This window comes from Wasmannia auropunctata, unplaced genomic scaffold, assembly GCF_000956235.1.
Source record: "Wasmannia auropunctata unplaced genomic scaffold, wasmannia.A_1.0 LD336047.1, whole genome shotgun sequence".
Classification (NCBI taxonomy): domain Eukaryota; kingdom Metazoa; phylum Arthropoda; class Insecta; order Hymenoptera; family Formicidae; genus Wasmannia; species Wasmannia auropunctata.
This window is the reverse complement of record NW_012026843.1, coordinates 172,338-192,726: the sequence shown is the minus strand read 5'-3', so window position 1 is coordinate 192,726 and position 20,389 is coordinate 172,338. Positions and strand designations below refer to the sequence as shown.

The window sequence follows — 20,389 nt, the reverse complement described above, 5'->3', positions numbered from 1 at the left end:
TATTGTTCAATGAATCTGAATGCTCACTGCACGTGCTTAATGAGATTGATTAATATTCAATTATGTAAAGAGCTTTTCTGATATGTAGACTTTAATCCCTATGAATCAGAATTGCTACCATCAGAGTTGCTACGTTTGGTGGAATATAATATATTTTACGATTTCATCATTCTTATATAATTTACTTTATTTTTAATTGTTAGCTCGTTTATATTTATATAGCTAACCAGGTGATTTTAATTGCAGGTACCGGAAGAATTTTGCATCTCCAGTCATCGGAGGAGCATCACATCTAGTGAGTAATTGTTATTGTTATTTCTGAAATATTTTTGTTTGAAATGTAATCCGCGTCATGAGCATACGTATTTATGTAATAATATGAAGAATTTAAAAATGAGATTCTTTTTGTCTTTTGGTTATATAAATATAAAGGACTGCATTTATCCTCAAAATTGTCGAACGACGCGCGACGTATATTGATTGAATACAAATTTATGATACACGCATAAAATATTGATAAATACTACCAAATGGTAAAAGTTTTTTTCTACGACAATCTAGTATCTATTATTGAAACATCAAAAACGACAGTGTTATATAAAAATGTAAAGCAGTTTACGAGAATAACAGTTTACCATCGTGTCACACTTTCCTTGTAAATCGCGCGGCACGAGCTAGACTTAAAAAAGTTAGATGTAAGAACCGGAAAAAGCTTCTTGAACTTCGTGATCTCGTGAAAGTTTGTGAGGTGGAGGTGCCTGTGGCGTTAATAACCTCATGCATCATCTGCGGGCGAAAAATTCTCCATTGGCCGCTGACGCAGCAACAAAAAATTTAATGTAGCGGTTTAACTGCCGTCAGAAGGGAAAACAGACAGAGAGACAGAGAGAGGGGAGAGAGAGAGAGAGAGAGAGAGAGAGAAATTGTATTCATATAGAAATTGTATAATATGACATGCAGCCAATAATTAAAAAGTATTACTACGAAATTTATACGGAATGAATACAAAAATTTTTCGTTTTGTAGTCTCGCTACATTAACAATCGTTTGTAGTCTGCTGTATTAACCTTTTATTGGTTTATATATTAATTTATTAAAAGAAATTAAGTGCGTTTATATTTATTTCGTGAAACACAATAGTTTGATGAGCTCAACATACGTACACCGTGTATCATTCCGCGTTAGCTCGCAATATTTCGACATTATTGTATTTTACATCACGTACAACCGGATCCCGTCTGCATTCAGTCTACTGGATTATGAAATTATGAGAAACTGTGTTTCCGACTGGTGCGCGTCAAAGGCAAACTGATGACGCACTCTGGTATTTTGCCAAAACGATAAAGGCAAAATGCAAAGCGAAAGCGAGGAAAGAGATAAATCTAAAAAAGGAAATAAAGGAGGCGAATCCGAAAAAGGAAAAAGAAAATATACGCGATACCGCGAGCACACGCGAAATAAATGGCAGCCGCGCGATCGACACCTACGGCTTTTTAAATAAACATCGGATTATCTCTTTCGGCAAATTTAGGGAATCGAAAGTGGAGATTGGTTGCTCAGTCATTAATTGACGTGCTCTTTGGCTGTTCCACATTTATTCGTCTAAATACATAAATGCGGTGAGTGTTTGAAGCTCGATGTTTGCGATTGCGATCTGAACGTTCTAATGGAAAAAGATTTTTAATTAAAAAGTATCATATACTTTGTCAGTTAAAATCAGCCCCCCCCCTCTCTCTCTCTCTCTCTCTCTCTCACTGTCTCTTCTTTTCTGTTTTTAATTAAGATAAAATGTTATTTTTACTAAAATAGAGAAAAGATTTTCATATTGTATATTGCAATTGGAAATGTATCTTTATAAATGAAACAATATCAAGAATTTACAACTAGAAATTCTAGATTATATCGTAAATCTTCCATTTTTGAGTTTTTGAAAATACTTCAGGATTGTAAAATGCTATAAGAAAAAAGAGTTTATTATATTTTTATTACAAAGGTTAGCATCTTATTATAGAGAAAGATTGAAGTATAAATTTCAAACTAAATTGTTAAAGTTTATAAATCTGCACACTGTTATGTTTATTTTTTTCTATGTTTGTTTGGACACGCGATAATTTCACTTCTGTGTATTGCACTCTGAAAGATATCTGATAGCAGTCGCAAGCATTGTTTTACAAGGCAATATCGTATTTTTGCTCGTGTCAGCGGAAAAGGATAAAAAAAAGATACTGAAAAAGAGATTTTAGTGCTCTATTGCGCATGCAGAATGTCAGTACGGCGCGCCGGGTCGGTTTGACGATATGAGATCGCATAGCCTACAGCTAATGTCATCGGAGAGCTATCCGCCAGCCTTTATCCGGTCCATCCGTAATTAAATTCCGACGATCGAACTAACTGAGAGCCACGCGTGATTGCACGCACTTTGCCCACGTGACATTAAGGAATTTTGTCTCTTTTGTAAAACTGCTGGTGACATTCGAGCTTACAATCTTTCAGCTTTTGAAATTCGTTATCAGAATCTGGATAGAGCGAGTTTCTGAAGATTACATTCAAATTAGATGTAGAAATGATAAGACAAGTCATGGAATTCAGTGAAAGTTAACTCTTCTTCTTCCGAATATTCATTTGTTAATATTATCAAAGCAGTTACCAAGTTTTTGAAATTCATTATCGGAATATGGAAGGAATGACTTTGTGAAATTGGGTTCAAATTAGGTATAGAATAATAAAATGAGTCATGCAGAGTTATTAAATAGAAATTAACGTTTTAATAGTGCATTTATATTTATTTATTAACATGAAAATATAAATATTTTCCACGAATTTTTTATTTTTTCTGATGATGATATTTTTATTATTTGCTTTTATTTAGCGAACGTATACTTTTCATCATCAGATTTCATATAGAATCATAAATCACGTTATTGCAGCTCGTAAAAATTGTTTCTTTTATCAATTATTTAATGGTCGGTGGTCGTATTTCCACCGACGTCTCGGAACTTACTATTTTCTAAAGCCATAATTTTCCACCAGGACAGCACGTGCGACAAACGAGCAGCGCATATTCCGCTGGTCGTAGGTTCGTAATTTACGGGCAACCCGTCAGCCATAGGTCATTAAATTTTGTCTGGCGCATTCTGCAGCGAAATAAGAACTGAAAGAAACTTCAAAGATTATGTTCTAATTAAAAAGTTTACAGTTATTATAAGTTTATTGTAGCTTATTTCTTTCAATCTTCTTTTTTTTTTTATTAAAAAAAGAAAGAAACGTAATAAAATATGTTGAGTTGAAGGTTGCGAGAACGAGAATGTTCTGTCGATAACTATAAATGTACTGATTGAAATAAGAAAATATGTTTTTGAAATTTTACGCATACTTTTTGTCGTCATTATGTATATATTTTTCGTGATTCTAACATGACCCTGTTGACATGCTGTGCAGCCCCTTTTGCACTTTTACGTCTTATTGGCGCGTTCACGTCGCTCGTGCTGGAACTACGTATAATCGGGAAGGAAGCATTAAGTGCCAGCCGCAGACTAATTGAATCCTTCTCATTATCTCACACAAAAGATGCTCCGTGCACCTTCACCGGCTGCTATCGGATATATACAATATGTATATATACATGCGCAATGATTTAAGTACGGCCTCGCGGCTGGCTTTACCCCTTCCCCCCGCTTTGAACACGCTATTACCTACATTACGTTGTTTCTCTTCGTTTTTCTGCCTTTCTTCCGGCACGATCTCGCCGCACGAGCTCTTTAACGCAAATTCGTTTCGCTAGCAACAAGTTTATTATGGTTCTACCAAAATCCCCCAACGAAGAAAACTAATTACACGGAGCGATATGGAGAGGCCTGAGCTCTCGTCGCTCAGGCGATCGCGCGGCAGGCTTTGTCGGTAGACCCTTTAACGCCTCTTCTACATCGCTATACTTTTCTCATTGAGTTTTATCTTGCGTATTTCTTTTTATCTCAATCTCATATCACATATTCGGTTACTTAATGCAAATTGGGACGCCACGATCGCTCTATCAACGCGATCCTTCCTCCGCGTACGCGTTATACGTACAGCGGCGTTTCCGCTTCGTTAATTTTTGTTTATTACTCCATTCCTTCGTATGCGTATCCTTTGTCTTTTCCCCCTTTCGCGATTTTCGTCCATTCTCTTCTCCTCTGTGCGGATCCCCTGTGCCCGTGTAAAAAGGGACAGTTTCTCATTTAACTTGCAAACAGAATTATCCGTGGCGACTCGTGCGCTAATCATGCGTTGGCGAGCCGCGCGAACCGCGCGCACGGCATGCATGCGATTGCAGTTGCGAGGAGGAAAGCTCGGGCGGATAAGATACGAGCTTGGCGTTACGCGATAACCGCTCCTGCTACTCATCTAGCCATTTTCCTGTTTCTCCGTCCTTTCGCTTTTGATGCCCTTCCTCTCCTCTTCTCTTCCCTCCTCTCGTCCCTCTCTTTCTCTCTCTTGTGCACTCGCTTTGTTAATGCATCGTGCTGGGACGACAAAGATACGGCAAATCGTATTTTGCACTGTAAATGAAATGCAATTTAATTTACATCGTCAAATATTTTTAGCAACGATCTGTGCTTCTGTGCTTTGTTGACAAGCTCCGTATTTGCGAACATCTTTCAAAATATTAAAGATTTTTTTTTTTACTGTAATAAATATAGCGTCTCTTTATTAAGTGGATAACATTTGTGATCAGGGCACATATTATAGAACTGTTCGGAATAGATTCCAATCGATATTATTTCGTTTTTACGCTAGAAATCACGATAGAAATCTATTAGAGTATAATTGAATAATTCCGATCAGAATCCATTTTGAACAATTCCATACATACCTACCCAGAGTTCTCTATAGGTATTTGAAAAGATTTCGATAATTATTTTTAAATAGAAGACGATCAATCATTCAACGATCTATGCACCAGCTTGTACATACTTGTAGTTATATACGTATTATGTATTTCATCGTGCCATCGATTTAACAGCTGCATATTTAGACAGTCGCGTGAAAATAGCATCGTGTTTCAAAGCATTATATCAAATGATACATCATAAATGGTTAATAGCTGATATGAATGACATATTGATATGTATATGGATAATTCGGAATATACTAATATAAGGATACTATTGGCTGTAGAATATAAAGCCCATTTTCATAATATATGATTAACGAAAAAGTTAGGTTAACTAAAACTTGAAAATTAATTAAAACACACTTTCATAAGTTTATAATCAAATAAACTAAAGGTTACGTGTACATCAGTTGAGTTGACATCAAGTTAACTGATTGGTTAAGTCCTAATCAAACGCCGTTAAACAATAAACTTCTTGGCAATTTTTAACCATACATTGTGAAAATGGACCTAAGAGTTAATTTTGAATAGAGAAAGAAAAATCAGAAGAAATTAAAATTTGGAAAAAATTAAGATTGTACATCATCGATAAAAATTCAAACCAACTTTTGATTAAATCTCTTAGGACTTTCAGTGGATTTGATTAAAACAAAATGAAATAGCTCTTAATTATTGATAAATAACGGATACATCGTGTTTTCTTCATTAAAAAGAGCGTATTATCGAAGGGTAATCTCATTCTTAAAATATACTTTATGATCAGCAAGAGATATCATCCGTTCTGGTTATGCAAGCCCGCGCGTGTCATCAAGATCGTAAGCCTTGGCGAGCGCAGGAAGGGACAGGCTAAAGTGAAGATAGCATAAAATTAAAGGGGAAGGGTATACAGGATTTAATACGCGGCGATCTCCCTTCTCCCTCTCACCTTCCATGCCCGGGCTTCTCGCCGTGCGAGTTCATGTGCACGGCAACGTGCAAATTTTATTTAAGAACACGACGCGCTCTTGTTGCGTCTGCTTGATTATCGTTATCTCGTCGACGAGCAGTCACTTCCGGTCGCGCGCATGAACACCCCGCCCGTATACGCCGCGCCGTGCCGGGCCGGGCCGGACGGAGCCGGGGCAACCGATCGCGCGGGAGATCGTCGCCGCCGATCGCTCTCGCCGAGCGCACATACGCGCAATTTCACATGCATATATGCAACGATTTTTGGGAATCGGCGCGTTACGCTGCCGTGCCGCGCGACGCATCCTGCGTAACGAAGCCCGCCTCGAAATTAGAGTCGACGATTAGATGGCAATCTGCTATTATCCATATGCACGCGCGCGAGGGAATCGTGAGACGTGACCGGACACGCGGTTAATTATCCTTAAAAATCATTAACGACTGATTTTCATATGGCAGGATGTTCAAGAATTTACATCGGTGGATGTATATATGTTTTGTAAAGCGAGGGATTCTAAAACAAATTCTATTTCAATGTTAAAACTTTTTACGATTTTAAAACTATATTTCTATCTTTTATATAATAGAATCCGATGTACAACTGCAGTGGATATTTTCTTTGAAACTTTAGGCATTAAACTGTGCAACATTAAAATGTGTAGTCTTAAAAAACTTTATTGTAATCTTTTTATTACAACGAGTAATGGCAATTACGAAGTACAAGATCGATTTTTACATCAATTGGAAATCGATCCTTACTTATACTTTTATTCAGAAAAGTTATCCATCCAATTAGTCACTAACTTTCAGATATTCTGATAGAATTAAATTTATAATCCCGCGGAGGAAAAACTTTCTTAATTTTATACAAGATCTAACAGTTTCTGGAACTTTGATCTTTTCGTTATTCGATCTCTGAATGAAAATATGTTAATTCTCTTTCTCTCTCTCACTCTCGAGTGACAAAAGATCTTTCATTATGCTGAGAAAAGCTGCGCTGCGGTCTTCACCGCAGGTCGGAAGAGGCGGAAGCCGATTACGTAAATCCGTGAAAGTGGTCGAAAAACGGCGTCGTCAACTCCGTCCATTGTTATCGTTCCTCCTCTTGCTTTGCATCCGATCATAATTCCTTCGGCGCACCTCATTTAATCCATTATCTCGTCAGCTGAGAATCTCGAAATGCCAATCGACTTACAAGTCCCATTGCTACTCCCTGGTGCGTGCGTTTTGCTGAATGCGATCTTCACGATTTACGTATGTAATCTCATTGAATATTTTTTTAGACGCATAATTTAATTTTATCATAATAACAAGCAACAAGATTTACGTGTTATTCTAAGAAAACGAGCTTCATTCTGTAATTTTAATATTCTATTTATCTAAAAGAATTAGTCTTTCCCTTGCGCGACCCATCAAACCTTAATTAGGACAATTATAGGAAACATCTGTCTCGCATCTGCTCGTGTAGAATAACAATTAATGGGGATCCAGCGCGTGTTATTCCGTGTTATTAATTAGCTTCAACATTGATATCAGGCGAGATATCGCAAGAAGAATTGTAGTAACAATTATTTTTTCACGTCTTTTCGCTGTCGCGTCACATTTTTTTTCTGCATTTTTGTCTGACAAATTTTTTCATGTATATCTGACTGATTTTTAGGTAACAGCTAGTATTCAAATACATTTCCATTGTTTGGCGTTTTATTATTTTTCATTTTTCACCACATAATATATAAACGGATTGACGTTGACTAGAACAATATTGGAATGACCGTATTTATCCCGAAGCGTCAGTGTATACAGAACGAAATATGTCGCACAATTCCTCTCTCTCTTTCTCTCTCTCTCTTTTTTTTTTAAGCGTAGAGATGTCCGTATATGTGTAACGAAGCACCACCTCCCGCGTAAATTTCCTCGCGCAATGCGTACTCATACGTGAGCGCGGGTGAATGAACACATGTGCATGTGCGCGAGGGCTATTGTGCCGCGGGCCCATGTAAGGACGCCCGCGCGTTATATGTGAAATGTGCCAACGTTTCTAACGTTTACTATGCCGCATTGAAATCTCAGGAGGCTTTTAAACCGCGTCGACCAGCCGTGGGCGGTACCGTCCCGCTCCCATTTTCAGTAATTTACAGTTGAATGCACATCGTTGCACGGCGACGCTTACTTAACGCGCGATACGCGGAGCCGGGCATTTAAGCCGGAGACCGAGAGAGAGTAAGAGTGAGTGAGAGAGAGTGAGAGGGGGGGGGGGTAGTGTCAACTCGATTTAAACGTCATTCGGATTTTATGCATGCTCGGATTACGCGCGGAGGAGGTGCGTGTTCTATCGACGCGCGCGGCGGCGGCGGCGGCGTCGCGGTGCGACGCATTCTCGCTTGGCGGAATGCGGGCACGCGCATGCCAATTGTTTGACGCAAAGCACATTTTGCGGATAACGTTTATTCCGCACACATTGCCGCGCGCCATCGCTCGCCGCTTTGCTTTTATTGTTCGGTTTACTCGCGGGCGTGCAGAATCCGTTTCCGCGCAATAGAAATATTTTCCCTGTCCACGCCGCGGAGAGATCATTTTATTTCTCCGCCGTCCGCGATACAGAGACGCCCGCCGCGCCGCGCCGGCCGCGTTGGCGGTCGACAATCCGGAAGAAGTTTTATCCGCGCGAAAGCAGGGAGAGATACGGGTCTTATATACGATACGAAAAGCGACCGCAGTCAGACGAAATTGCCGAAAGAGACGGGTGGGATGGGGTGCGCGTCTCGTAAGATATTACAAGCCGCTCCCCTTTTTATCCGTCAAAAATATCCCCCGATACTCTCTCTCTCTCTCTCTCTCTTTCTCTCCCTCTTTCTCCGCCGTTCGTTCGCGCATCTCTATTATACTCGCGATAGTCTGCTGCTCGCGATTCTGTTTGATTTGCCCTTCGATGCGGATTACTGGTGCGCGCTCGTCCACTGCCGTCGCCGAGAGTTTCTCTATCTCGGCGTGAATACTTGGAGACTTTGCAATTCAGACGTCTTCCACCCCCCCCTCCTACATACGGTATCCGCGCGGAAGGAGGACCGTCTATCCTTTGGCCGTGCCGCGGAAAAAGCGAGGCAATCACTTTGGGATTTTATCCGGGATTACCAACGCGACGTCGAGGAGGAGGGGGGAAGGTGGAGGAGTACGAAGCGTAGCGAATAAACGAGTGAAAAGGAGGGCGACGGCGACGGTAGAGTGGAGGACTCTTCGATTGCAACGGATTAAACGAGGACTTCGCCTTTTCCATCGACTCCGTACCTCCTCTCCGACACCGTCTTTCGCGATGTCCTCAGAGAGAGAAAGAGAGAGAGAGAAAGAGAGAGAGAGAGACTCCAATGAGAGGAGTACATTTACACCAGTAGATTTTCCATGTGGAAAAGCACGGCCGAGATCGAGTCCGTATCCTTACACGTATTGATTCGGATTAATGGCAACGGTCGTCACGTCGATTGTCACTTTGACTACGATTCGTATATACAGGACACGCGAAGGCTTTCATCACGCTGACAGTTTGCTCGATGGAACGACCGGTCAGCCGGGCGAAGTATTGCCGCACGTTCCATTGACATAGTCTAGCGTTCGTGTGTTCGCGTTTCTTGAATTTCTGCAGCGTTTCGTTGATAGCGATTACGGTCTTTTCAAATTTTGACATTATCTAATCTGAACGCATATGCCTTAAATACATAAATGATTGAAGAACCTTTCTCGGTTATCAACGTAAAAATTATAATAAAATGGAAATTTATTCCAGCGGATTAATTTCGATAGCTATAGATATAAGTAATGTCTGATACAAATTAATCATATTTATCGTATACATTTATTATAAGCTTGTCGACGTAACGCAGCTGCAGTTCCGAAACAGATATATTCTCTTTCGACTCATCGGATAAATGTGTATAGCAATCTATCATGATATTTTGTGGTTTAGATTATCGGCAAGTTAATTCGTATGTCATCGATCCGTCTTGCTCATATATGTTTCCAACCGGATGTTGTAAAGAGCGCGGCGCGAGCCGCCCCAACTTCGAGGGGGAACGTCGTACAAACAATTCCGCCGGCCTCGTATTCGATCGCTTTGGAAAATGGTGTTTCTAATTACGGACGTTCTAAATTTGGAATGTAACCCTAGAACGCAATGGCACGTCAAATAAATACACCGTATTCTTCGTGGCTAAATTACTTCATGCAATATTCATTATACCTAACTCTTCCGTGTGTGCCTTAAATTAAAATTATATAACTATCGTAACTCACGAAATTGTCGTAAGGCATTACCGTCATTGAGAAAGTAGAGTTAATATTAGGGAGAGGGAGAACAGTCCTTTCGATAATTACAAAATCGATAAAAATGACCGCGGATATAAAATGAACGCACCGAGCGTTTGTCGCGATGTTAACTCGCAGTTTCATTTTACACGTGTCATCCCACGTAGCAGAAATTGTTGCTACTATGGCTTTGTAATTGGGAAATATCTAAAATTTCATTTAATTTAATTAAAAAAATGGAGCATTTATAATAGAATTCCAATTCATGATACTCGCGAGTTATTAATATTTTTAAATGCTTACGAAAAATGTTCGGTGATTGCATTTGATGTTCATAAGAACATTTACATTTTTTTATTTTATTTAAAAACCGTATGTTATATTCTTTACTGTGAGAAAATAATGTAAAGAAAATGTTGTTAACTAAACTTAAAACTGAAACGTAAGTTTAAGATATGATCAAACTGACGCTAATCTATTTTCACTTGAAAAATATTGTACGTGTCAATTTATCCGCGAAGTTATCCGATTTTGGAATGTTACACTGCCGCAGGTTGCCCCTTATCTCTCCTGAGCATCAAAAGTCGAGACGACAGGTGACAGCGGTTAGACGCGTTACCGGATATATACCGCTGGGGTATCATGAACATCCATTTCGATCCGCGCGCGATTTTCCTTTAGAACAGAAAATAACCTGGCAGATCTCAGCCGGTCCTTTTTTTCTTACCAGTCCTGACAGCCACAAACGCGACGTTTCTCTCGCAGTGTAATTCGCCAAATGAATTTCGCTGATATGCAAAATTAAGGCAAAATTGTGCTGTCGCCCGGTCGTTTCATTTCCAGGAACGAGAGAGGAAGAGAGACATAAGGAGGAGGTTTCAAGTAATAAAGTTTAACGAATTCGCGTGTGAATTAACAATCTGCCTGAACGTAAAGTCGGAGCGCAAAATGAAATCTTGGGGGCCCTAAAACGCGTTATAGTAATACAGACATACATGCGTGAGGACGGCTCTAATATATACATCCTATATAATTAGATCTTCTGTTCTAGGGTTATATCCGAGAAAAGAGATAGTCCTCGAGAACAGCACACACTCTCCAAATTTAATTAAGCCTCATCTCGAGCGGAGTGTTCTCCAACATTGTAACGACGATTCTTGTTGTTTGAAATTACTTACGCCTTATATACTTGTAGATTAATTAGATGTCAGGTTATCTGCACGTAAAACATTGACGAATAAAACGATACTTGTCTTTCCTATAAATTTTACGCGCAACTACTGGAAATCGAACAAAAACTATTTATTATCCTGACTGCGATGCAATAAATCGTGGATTGCATATGTGTGTGTATGTGCGCGCTTAAATGCAGGTTTTACTACGTGTACTGCAATTTGTTTCATATAACGCCGTGCACCTGCAGTTCTATTTTACACTACACATGGCACAGCGCATGGATCTGCAAAGGTAGCAGAAAACGAAGTTAACATGTAAATTGACTCTGCTATAGTTCTGATCTTTATCCGTGCCATCAATTAGAGCTTTGATATTTTTTTTTGCAAATAATAGAAAAATGTTGAAATTATATTTTATTTACTTACACATTACAATTTCCATTTGCTATTTTTTTCATTTAGAAAAATCCAGAATTATTATTTTGAGAGAGAAATATGTATTTTTTTAATTATACGAAAAAAAGAATTTTTGTAATAACGGCAGATATAAATTCTTCTTTAGCTACCTAAATTAATAATAATATTAAATTAATAATAAGGTAATATTGATCACAAAGAATAAATTGCTTAAAGTTGATTTAGATAGATAAAAAGTTGAATAAAGTTTGTCGGACGTGAATTAACGAGATTGTCAAGAATGATATAAAGTCAATCCTTATACGTAATTCAGCCAGTCGAAATGGTGAGCCGTTATCTTGGATTTTGCAGTAATTGATATTGGCGTTGAGTTACGGTGACTGACATTGACACTGAGTCGCTGTAACTAACATTGACACTGTCACTCGCAATTCACAATTGAATCTGCAAAATTTAGTTTCACGCCTTCATTTAAATTTCACGCATAATTTTACTTGCGATAATTTTATCGCGCTGAATATACTGCTATATATTTTTAGCTGTACGTTAACTCACTCAAATTGAGAGAGTCGCGGGACTTATCGAATTTAAATATTCGATGCCAATTTTGTAAAACTTTAATCAATCGTTAATCAACCGTGCCGATGTATTGGCAAACATTGTTAAAACTTTATTGTTTATTTTTAGCAATCTAATTTAATTTTTATTTTAATTTAAAACGTTTTGACTCTCTTCACAATCCACCTTTTTTTTTTTATTTCGAGAAAAATATATTCGGAAGAGAGCTGTAAATACATATATGCCCGTAGTTTCTTTCTACACGAAGACCCGTGGGGAGCCCTTTGAAAAAGAAGGAACGCGGAAGCGCCGTGATATTTTCCTGGATGGCTGCATGTGTGCCAGCCTGTGCATGTTTTCGGACACTTTTACGCCGATACCGAAGCTACGGGCCCGTGAAATCGGACCGGAGCGCGCGCTCGCTCACACGTGAGAGCGCGCTCCCCGATAATCACGCGCTTTAATTTTGGAAAATCTCTATACGATCGCTTTGCGGGGCTAATGATGTGTACGGGGAGGGGGGGGGGAGAAGGGCGTGGGAGAGCGGCCGTTTAAGGTGTAAACTCTCGTGAACCGCATTTCGCGTATTATCTCTCGCCGCCGGGGTGGAATTCAACCGAGTCCGCTTTGTTTGCGATCTAATGCGATCGAATACACGCGGCTCTTCGGCAGCGCTGCTGCATGTTTTGCCGTTAGCCAACGCGTACCTCGCTTCCAACGTGCACTTTAATAACACATTTATCGCGAAAATCTGTTTTCTCAGTAAGTATATTGAACTGTACAATCGCATCAGTACGTGTCTTTGCGAAAAGTTTAGATGAAACAAAATGACCTGACAAAATTGGATATCTGTTTCGTTGGAAAGTAATGAAAGTTTGAGTCGAACGATGCATTTTTTTTTTCTAAAGTTGCAGCGCGCAGACGATGAGAAAATCTATTACCATTATATCGTTGAAACTTAAAATCAGTTTTTTTCCGGAAGTTGCTTCGATTGAATTGATACTTGAAACTTGATATTACATTTTAACAATTACAAGATTTCACACAGCAGTTGATGATGTTACAGCAATCACTCGTAATTTTATGCATTTGTTACGCAATTTAATTTCTTTAATTGTTAAAGTACTTGCCTTTTTGTTCTATTTTTTTTCTCATTGTTCCTGAAAGTAATAATGGCTGTTCGTATAGTCAAATGAGCATAGCCGTTAGTTACAACCAAAAATTGCGTGTCACGAGAGACGAAAGGAAAAGAGAGAGGGATATAAAATGAAAGAGATGAAAAGGAGATAACGCCTAACGGAAAAAAAAAGCTTTTTTTTTCCAACTTTCATGCAAATCCGCGGCCTGTAATTGCCGGCGGGCGAACGAAATCTGCGCTCTCGTTCTCTCTTCCGTTCGAAACAGGGTGGCTGCGACAGCCGGATCTGCCGGCCGTGTTTGCCTCGTTTGTCTTCCGATTTGGCTGGCTGTGATCAATGACGAAGGAAAATCTGTCGTTTTCACATGGCGACAAAATCTGTCGAGCCGTGGAAACACCGTGAATCTTCGGGCGTAGTGATGGGCGCCTATTATCAGCAGCGCTCGTCGACAATACGTATTGTTTCTTTAGGTGCGGAACGCGTAATTCGGCGGAATTTCCGGCAATTTAATTCTCCGATACGCGCGCATTATTCGGCCTTTAGCAATCAGACTTTTATATTCTCTATTCAGCGTCTGCACGTTAAAGAAATAACATTCATGATCAATATCTCGATATTTTTTTCCTCTCTGTTTTCCTTTTTTTCCTTTTTCGTCGCACGCGCACAAATATTTCCAAATAAGATAGGATTTGTCCTCCTATACGAGGCTTTGAGGCTTTCAACATATCCAGTATTCCGAGAGCTTCGACGAGAATTTCTCGACTGAATCGTATTCGTCTTCTTCAAACGATAAATGCTGGGTACATCGGAAGACGGCGCGGCGCGCGGCGGATGCCTCAATGCCTTGTACGTATGTACGTGTACCAGCGGGGGGTGGTTGGCGGGGGCTGGTTTCAAGTTTCGAACACTCGTGAGTCGGGACGAATGTTTCCCTCATGGAAGATTAACGATTGGTGGAGGAGGGAGGGGAGGAAGGGAGGAACGCGCCACTTCTCTTGCCTTACGGTGTTCTATAAAAGTTCTCTCCTTTTGTGTGTTTCAGAATTTACGCTCGATCCTTCTGGCGCTCGACACATCGGTAAGTCGTGCAATTTTAACAACTTCTTTCCTTAGGACGCGACGTTACTCTGTCAACGGTACAGCGGCCCGGTGTGGCATTACAGGATTGGACGATCCACCGTGCGAGATGCGCGGAATATTTAAAGACATAAAAGATGTATGATCCATTATTTCAAGAGCCTATATACTCATATCCGTAATGGATTATGTTGGAAAGTTACAAATGCGAGTAATATTTCTGCTCTTCTCTATATATAACGTGTAAGATAAGTATTGAATGATGTGTTTGTTGAGGAAAGAAAATTTAAGTTCCATCACAACAAATTACTAAATATTTCCTATATATTTTTTTTTCTTCGTTTTTTTTTCCTTTTAACGAGGCCGTGTATTTCGATGGGGAATGTGTTGCACGAAAAAGCTGTATATGATCGAGTAACTCGGCGGAGAAAACGCCAATTTCAGCCGTACACGTGATTGCGTATTGTTCGCGGTATTGGCAGCCGGAAGGCTTACCTCAGGTTCGATGACTGATCGATGCGTATATCGATTAGCGTTCGACGCTCTCAGATCGCTTTTTAGCGTTCGATTTGAAATTTAAATCAACACGACACACAGGGCAACATATGACGCACATTGACATACACGAGCGTATAGAAACACGTCTGGCCCGGCGCGCGCTTGCGTCGGGTCATCCCGAATTCCGGCCGGATCGATCGAAAGTGCATAACATCGATGCAGATATTATCACGGTCGCGACGTTGACTACGTTACATTTGAACGCGGCGGTAAATTTCAGTATGCCGCGTGGCTGAGAGGCAGCGAATTCCCCATTCAGCATTCGTCGCGACTCCTCTCGATTATACGAATGACCATGGCGATTTCAATGTCGACGCCTCATCATGAAATATCCTCGTGATAATATACGAGTTTTGTGTTATTCGAACAATTTGGTCGAGTGATATTAATCTTATCGAATTGCATTAATATTTATAAATGGAAGGATTTTACACGTGCAACAGATTATACCTACGTCATTATTAACAGGTCATATTCATATGGTTGGAAACGAGATTCTCTCATTTTCTCGATTATCATAGAAGTTTTAGGATGATAAATTCAAATATAATAAAAAGCTAATGCGCAAGAAAATTGAAAGGATATTTGGAAGACATTAATTGATATAAGACTTTTCTCAATTAAGAAAAGAATTTTTCTTAATTATCGTTCAACTTCGAAGCTTATTTTGTTGAAAATTAAATTTTTATTTTTTTTAATATTTTTAAATTCTATTAATTTAAAAATTATTGATGCAATTTTATTAAGCATTTTTATTAAGAAGAAACTTATATTTATTTCACAATCAGTTAAAGAAACGCGTCTTTTAATATGGATGCATTCAAAAATTATCTCGCATATTTAACGTGCGTTTTCTGTTCACAAAGAAATACTACGAAATCACTACAAACAGCACATTTTTATCGTGTTATAGTTTTGTAGTTTGACAAAAAAATCTTATTTTCGCGAATCACTGTGGAAAAAATTTAGTTTGCACTATGCGATCTCTCCCTTTCTCTTACTTTCTCTCTCTTTCTCTCTTATACTCTCTTCGTAAATGTGCATTCCCGTGTGCATCAACGGCAACGTATGCGGCGCTATAGGCAGGACTTCCGATGCGCTTTTCCGACTACGTGACGTCCGGACATCCGACATCTGCGACGTACTGCCAACACGTTGTTGTTGCCACCAGGACGGACGCGACAGCTAACCGCGGAATTATTATTGCGAGCGAGTGTAACGCCTACCTGCAAGCCTGCGGAGCCCGAACAGCGTGGTGAACGTGTATAGGCATTATTAACCGATCTCCCCGTAGTCATGGCAGCTTCGCCGCGCGGCTCGATACCGGGCAAGATTACTCGCGCGATAGGAAAACATACTTCATCGAGGATGAACGGTTCACGCGCAGCTATACACCCACAAGCACACGAGTATGCATCAATATATGTTATAGCATGTAATATCTTGTCCGTGCAATACAGCATATAGCTCGTGGCTGTTATCATAAATATACTAGTTATACACGAGACGATTATTAGAAATTGTTTAACTCGCAGCCGAAGGGAATAAAAATTATCATTTAAAACGGAGGAATATTGAGATGATTTAAATCAATGAAAACGCGACAGATTATTTGCAGATTAAAGGACGATAAAATATACAACATAAAAAGGCACTTTTTTCAGTTAATTCAATTTAAATCAATTGAATTTGAAATAATCGCGCAAAAGCTTTCGTCCGTGCAGCGCGATTTAATATAAATGTCTCATAATGACATGGAGGACGGGTGGGTTAAAAATGTTTCAGCTTTGCAGAAGATCAATCGGTACATGGAGTTCAACGAGTCGATTTGATTTCTGGCATTGTGCGGTATAATTCCGCGGGTTGCATCGAGCCAGATGAACGAAGTTATCGGATAGGTCGGTTATACGAGGAGGTTGAGGCGGGAATGTCCCGATATTTGCGGAAAGCTGGCAAAGTTTCCCTCTCGCAGTGGTAATATAGCGTCTGCGAAAATCGATATTCGATAATCACGAAATTCCAGAGAGGCTTGCGGCGTCGTCTTTTCTTGCGAGTTTTGCCGCAAGATATTAAAAAGGGCGAAAAAAGAACGGAGTTGTTCGCAAATTGAAGAGCTTGGCGCGATTTAATGTAAAACGCACGATTTGATGTGGGTTAGTCAGTTATTAAATATAACCGCGTCTACTTATACCTCTTCTTAGCATGATGATTTATTATTTTGAAATCGATCGATTTTGATATCAAAAATAAATTGAGGGAGAGAGAGAGAGAGAGAGAGAGAGAGAGAATTTCATTACCTTTGCTATAAATAACTTATTGATATCCGCTCTTATATTTGAGATTGCCTTAAATTTAGTCACGAAATATTATACTATTTATACGATTTATACAATTATATTTCATTTCATATATACCATTTATACGATTATATTTCATATTTAGCAAGATGAAGCCAATCTAATATCAAACTTAAATCGATCTTAAATATAAAATTGGATTATCAATATCGTTTTAAGCACACAACAAAGAAGGAAAGAGTTATATCTCATAAAAAGTTCAATTTTGCGGTTGCATCCCTTGTACATTTTCTTTGAAGGAGTTATTTTTATTTTTATTTTTATTTTCAAAAATATTTTTAGAACAAGCGTATTATTTATTTTAATTAAGTTACTACTCGTTTATATCTCGTTTAATTCTCCCTTTACTAAATCTCACTGGTGTTCTCTAATTCGAAATTGCGGCATTTACTTAACGAATACGCGCATTTAGTTATACACATACATATATATATATATACAGAAGTGGTTTGCTAGAATAATATTTCTCTATGACAGAGTAGTACCTGAGCGAAATGTTTACATAATGGTACTTTACTCGGTAAAATAGTTTACGTAGGTACACTTTCCTAAAATGGGCGAATGTTTTTTTAGTTACGGATTCTTTAAAATAGATACAAAATCTATTTTTTCTTCAACGATAATGTCAAGGTAGAGTAAGTGAAAATATAAAGACGCCGCGTGATAAATAATCTCTCTCTTGTGATTTTCATTAAAAACAATCTTTAAAGTAATTAAACAATCAACGATCAAAGGAACGAGAAGTTGCAACGAGAATAAAAGTTATTTATAATTATTCTAAAATTAAAAATATGTTATTAGGATTTAACAATGATTTATACGTATTTTGTATAAAAATACTTCAATTTCATTATTTCTACAATATTATTGTCAACATTAAAAAAATTATAATATTGCTATCAATTTTCAACAATATTGTTTTTTCTAAATTTTTTTATTCTTGCTATTTGTCGATACATGTTTTTCTTATGATTGCGCAAAATTCTATGCATCTTCTAGCACATTGACGGGCAAGCAGTAGATTCGCTTCGGGCTTATTTGTACTAAAAATTTTATAGAAGCGCGGTTTGCGGTTTTCATTCTTTCGCGAATGCAAAGAACATAAACCGTGCCGCGTTAGTATACATGTACACATCGAAGTAATAAGGTCGTTGCTACGCGCGTTTTATCGTTCCTGTTCGCGTTATTTCTGTTTCGTCGCAAACGGAAGCACGCTTGGTTAAGACGACTTACTTTGTTTCTCTATATTCGAACGAGACAGCAGAAGCTGAGCCTGTACCATATTGGTTTCTCAAGAGGGGAAAAGTTTGATTAAAGACCGTTGCTTGAGATACATTTCTTCTAAAATTATTCGAGAGTAATTAATTAAGATAAGAAGCTGTAGTTTTTCGCCGATTAAAGAGAAAAATTACTTTTATTTAATACTACGTGTACAACAATAAATCTCTCATTTATTTTACAAAAAATAAGATATATATGTGTTGCTATTAACATGATTAAGGGGTCTCACCACTCTTTAAATTTTTTGGAGTGACTTTTCACTTTTTTGGAGTGAGTCTCACTCCAAAAGAGTGAAAATACTGCCACTCAAGTAGCAGTATTTTCAATCTTTTGGAGTGAGATTCACTCCAGAAAATTTAGAGAGCACCTCTGAGGCTTTAAACTGATACCTTAAGTTTTTTTGTGGGTAAATGGATAACTTTAAAATCTGCTTAGAGGACATTATTGTACATATATAAGAAACCAAAAAAATATTTTTTCATTTTTCTTATGTCCAAAATGGCGGCGCACTGGCTTACACTTGCGGAATCCTTTTTTTCTATCGGTGTACAGGATTCCAGACACACGGTTTGGTCTTGAACAAATCATAAAGAATTTTCATTATCTACATATTAAAGATTAGAGAAGTACGTAGGGATTTTTCAAAATATTGATTTTTCTCAAAATGGCAGCTATTTTACGAGAGACTTGTATTGACAAAAATACGAAATTTTCGTAAAAATAGCTGCTATTTAGAAAAAAATCAATATTTTGAAAAACCCCTACGTATTTCTATAGTCTTTAATATGTAGATAATGAAAATTCGTTGTGTTTTGTTCAAGATCAAACTGTGTGCCTGGAATTCTGTACACCAATTTGAAAAAACAGAAAAAAGGGATTCCGCAAGTAGGCCTTGCGCCGCCATTTTGTACATAAAAAAAATAAAAAAAAAATTTCTTAATTTCTTATATATGTACAACAATGTTATATAAACAGCTTTTAAATAATGTTATTTATTTATTCACAAAAAAATCTCAAACTTAGGTATCATTTTAGGGCCTCAGGGGTGGTGATACCCTTTAAATGGCGCAATCAAGTGCAAATGACATAATGAATTCTTTTTTCAAATAAATTATTATGTTTTACTTGAAAATATCCCGGTCTGTATTGCAAGGTATTTCTTACGGAAAATACCGTTTGGTAGTTTTAATGAAATGTAATGTTCCTGAATCCGATATTTATCTGAATGAAAAAGTAAATGTTCACTTTAAACGGCGTCTACAGTGAGACTTAAGACTTAAGATCTAAGAAAATTTACCAATTACAGTCGATTATTCTTCTCACGTGATGAATGAATGAATAATCGACTGTAATTGATTAATTTTCGTAAATCTTAAATCTTAAGTCTTATTGTAGACATCGCATTACCTATACAACATCGGAATTTGGAAAATAATTTGCATGCATATACAATTTATTTCAATGTACACGGCGTTTGTCAAGCGCAGAGCGTCCAGATGGTACGGCATCTATTTCTTGTCGTGTCGACGTACCGCACTGGGTATAACTACCAGTGCGCATCCAGTTGTGATCTTGCTGCGAAGATCCTGCAAGTTTGTCGCTTGTCGGTGTTGTGGATGGCATCTTGCCCCATCCTCGGCGTATATAACAACGTCTCGAACTCTCCGAGTCTTTACGCGAGGACATTGAGCGCGGCCATTGAGCGAGCGTTCG

The 20,389-nt window shown here is 38.5% G+C and overlaps 1 protein-coding gene across 1 annotated transcript in view; it reads left to right on the top strand.

Moving 5' to 3' along the window:
• Positions 1-20,389, top strand: part of LOC105451686 (protein tincar) — a 131,301-nt gene that overhangs the window by 18,820 nt on the left and 92,092 nt on the right. The window contains exons 2-3 of the mRNA XM_011692290.1: positions 247-295; positions 14,446-14,481. The gene's annotated coding sequence lies outside the window, so the exon portion shown is untranslated. The remainder of the gene's footprint in view (positions 1-246; positions 296-14,445; positions 14,482-20,389) is intronic.